The sequence below is a fragment of the Chenopodium quinoa genome, unplaced genomic scaffold (genome assembly GCF_001683475.1).
Source record: "Chenopodium quinoa cultivar QQ74 unplaced genomic scaffold, ASM168347v1, whole genome shotgun sequence".
NCBI classification, from domain to species: Eukaryota; Viridiplantae; Streptophyta; class Magnoliopsida; order Caryophyllales; family Amaranthaceae; genus Chenopodium; species Chenopodium quinoa.
Genome location: NW_018744026.1, coordinates 302,276 through 305,632, shown reverse-complemented (window position 1 = coordinate 305,632; position 3,357 = coordinate 302,276).

Sequence of the window (3,357 nt, the reverse complement as noted above, 5' to 3'; positions counted from 1 at the left end):
TATCTTAATACCCAATATGTACTAAGTATCATCTTTTGCTTGGTCCATTGTCAAAATTACTTTCAAATATAAGCATTTACATTTGATAGTTATTTGTAACAATAGAGTCTGTAAACTTTTTGTTGGAACTTTATATAATTTACTTTTACTCCCACTAAACTTCTTATTTATAAGAGTTTCTATGCTTCTCCATAAGCCAATCCTCTTATTAACTTCATGAGAAAACACGTTCCAATTCCTATATGCAATGCTTCCTTTAATCCCATAATGGATTCCTTAAGCTTACTTTCAAATCTAGCAATTATTTAGATATTCAAAAACCATAGACTATTTTCATAGTCACTTCCAAAATCCTATTTTAGGAAGGAAGTTTTGGTACTTATTTTGCCATATTTCATATGTGCAATTTTGCGAAAACAATCACGAAAAGACTTTAGAATTCCGATTGGTGAATAGGTTTTTATTAAAATCAACTCCGTGAATTTAATTGTATCCTTTTCAACCAATCTAGCTATGTATGTATATACATTTCCACATTTGTTAGTTTTCTCCTTGAAAACTTACTTGCAATCGATGGGTCTTTCACCCTTCATGCAAATTAATCAAGTTTCAAACATGATTTTCAAACATGGAGTCTATCTCGGATTTTTATGGCCTCTAACCATTATTCGGAATTTTGATTTGTCGTAGATATCTTACAAGGCATTATTCCTTCACTATCTAATAGTAAATGTATGCTTGTAAGTCTTAGGTTTATTTCTAACTTAATAGAAAATTTATAGGATTCAATCCAAGCCTTTGGTGAATTCTATACCTATACGGGGTTATTGCATCAAGCACTGAGTTTCAAGGCGCTTCCAAAGCCCTTTGATTATCTTGATCTTACTCCAACTTCTCAAAAGTTTTTTTTAGAAATGAATTCTCTTTTAAGGAACTTGTAAAGTCTTTTTGAGTATTGTTGATCAAGTACTCTTATGAAGTCCTTTTAAGGCCTTCCGAGATTCTCAGTTCTAATTTGCCGCTAATCTCGATGGTCATCGAGTTCATTTTCCTCCCACTTATCGTATTTGGAAATGTGTTACTTTCCATAAAGACACTTCTTAGAGCAACAAACTCTATGTTCTCAATTAGGTTGTGGAGGCAATGCCCGTAGTCTCAAAGAGACATATATATTGTCTTTGGGTAAAAGTTCGTTGTGAAAAAAATAGTTAGCTCCCACTTGTGCTATATTAGCCTTCAATGAGCCATTAAGCTCCAACTGAGCTACCTAGCTTCACTTAGCCGATGAAATCCCATTGAGCCACTTAGCTCCCATTGAGCCAGTGAGCTCCGACTGTGGCTATGAGTTTTAGACTTATAATTGAAAAGACATTTAGAAGTTAATGGTATCCATAACTGAATATGGTGTCCTTTCTTAGCTCCGACATTTTTTTAGGGTAACATTAGTCCTTTGTGCAAATCTTTAAGAACTTTATAAGAAGGGGTGTGATCCATCATTGTTTGAGTCATGTTAAATGGCATCGAGGTCTTAGTGAAGATACACTATGTTCTTTGTGGAGTTATTTTTGAAAATTTCAATTTCATAATTTTATGATGGTCATGCTTGGCTAAGGCAAACATTGTCCGATCTAATCTAGACGTTTTGATAACTTGCCAAGTCGACTCTGTAACTCACTTAACTCTTGACCTATTCAAGGTCAAGTTTGTTCAAATTTTATGATTATAGCCATATTATTTCAAATTCTTTGTGAAACGTTGAAGTAAATGAATCCTCTTTAGCTTTCAAAGTTAATTGTCTATACCAAGAACAATTGCTCTTTACTTTGTCGGTTTCCACAAGTAAGACTTGCTTGTCTTAGAATGATTCCGAATCGATTAACTATCAAGAGCCTATCTAATAGAGCCCTGAGTACGTTCTTGACGTTGCTAAAGATGTTCGGAACGAAAATCATGCCCATGACTTTGAGCTTTTGTCAGTTTATCATGTTAAGAAAATGTTTGTTTTTAATCAAGTCTTCGTGACTCGTGGCTTGAAATACCATGTCATTCAAATAAATTTCGCGACTATTGCTCATTGCTTTGAATGGGAATCTTTCCGTGTGTAAGCGGATTGTTTGCTGATTATGGAACACAATAACATTTATTTGTTCCATCCTTAGCTTAAAGGGCTTTAAACAAAGCATATGACCTTACCACTGATGTAGCACCACTTACTTCATTCTAAGCTTGTAAGTCAATAACTTAGCTTATCTTCAATAGTTTGAGGTCTCTTATAATGTGGAACACTAAAACAATATCTGATACTTGTGAAGATAAGAATTTGCTAAGTTAATTAAAATAACATGAACTCTTTAGCTGAAATGGAATATTATTCCTTTTCTTTGTTCTTTGTTCCATGTTTCCTATATTTCTTATCATACTTTATCTCATAATCTTTAAGAACCATTTCTTTAAGAGTCTTTGACTTTTATACTTTGTTAGGCATAAATAAGCATCTACTGCGCCGTACAACAAAGTTCCATCTTTTCATTTAATTCACGCTTGAATTACTATATCAATGAGTCCTACTCATTTATGTATGAAGCGAAAAGACATGTTGGTTGTCAATATTGACAATTTGAGTTTGCAACTCAATAATTCATGTTTTTTCAAAACTACCTAGTATTTTGAATACATGATGTCCAACCGTCCATTCGGACTTTATTGTAAAAGTCACTTATGAGAATTGTATTTTAGAAATGCTTTACCTTTCTTTGAGAAACATTCTAAAAGATTTCCTTTTACCAATCATGGAAAACAATATAGTTTGATTTGGAATTCTACAAACATAAGTGCAAATTATAGCCATTTATTAATTAAATAACATAATCAGTTTGAAAATTAAAAGGTATTCATGCAAATTTTCAATCTTATTAAACTTCTTATCCACGCAGTAAATTTGTCCCCATTTGGCGAGAATAAGTCGATTCCAAGATCCAAAGAAACAAAGAGTGGCTAAGCATGCTTTAGCTTGTCTTATCACTCAATCTCCTAAGGTAAGCAACGCTTTACTAATGGCTCCAAGCCACTCTTGGTTAAATAAATGGTCGCATCTAATGCTCTCTCAACAATTTATTCATTTTGCCATGAAATGTTAGGACTCCATCACTCATATCGTTGAGTACAACCAAAACCAACTTGCATACCCAGTATGCCTTATAAGTCTAGGGAGTAGTAGTGATGCCTCGCTTTGGCGTAGCCCATCATTACTCTCAAAAGATCGATAAGTTTTGTTTTAGAATGGCAATTTTTTTTACTCAATATTTAGGGACCTAAATTTTCTATGTTGGTTGATTTATGTGAACTTAATCAATCATT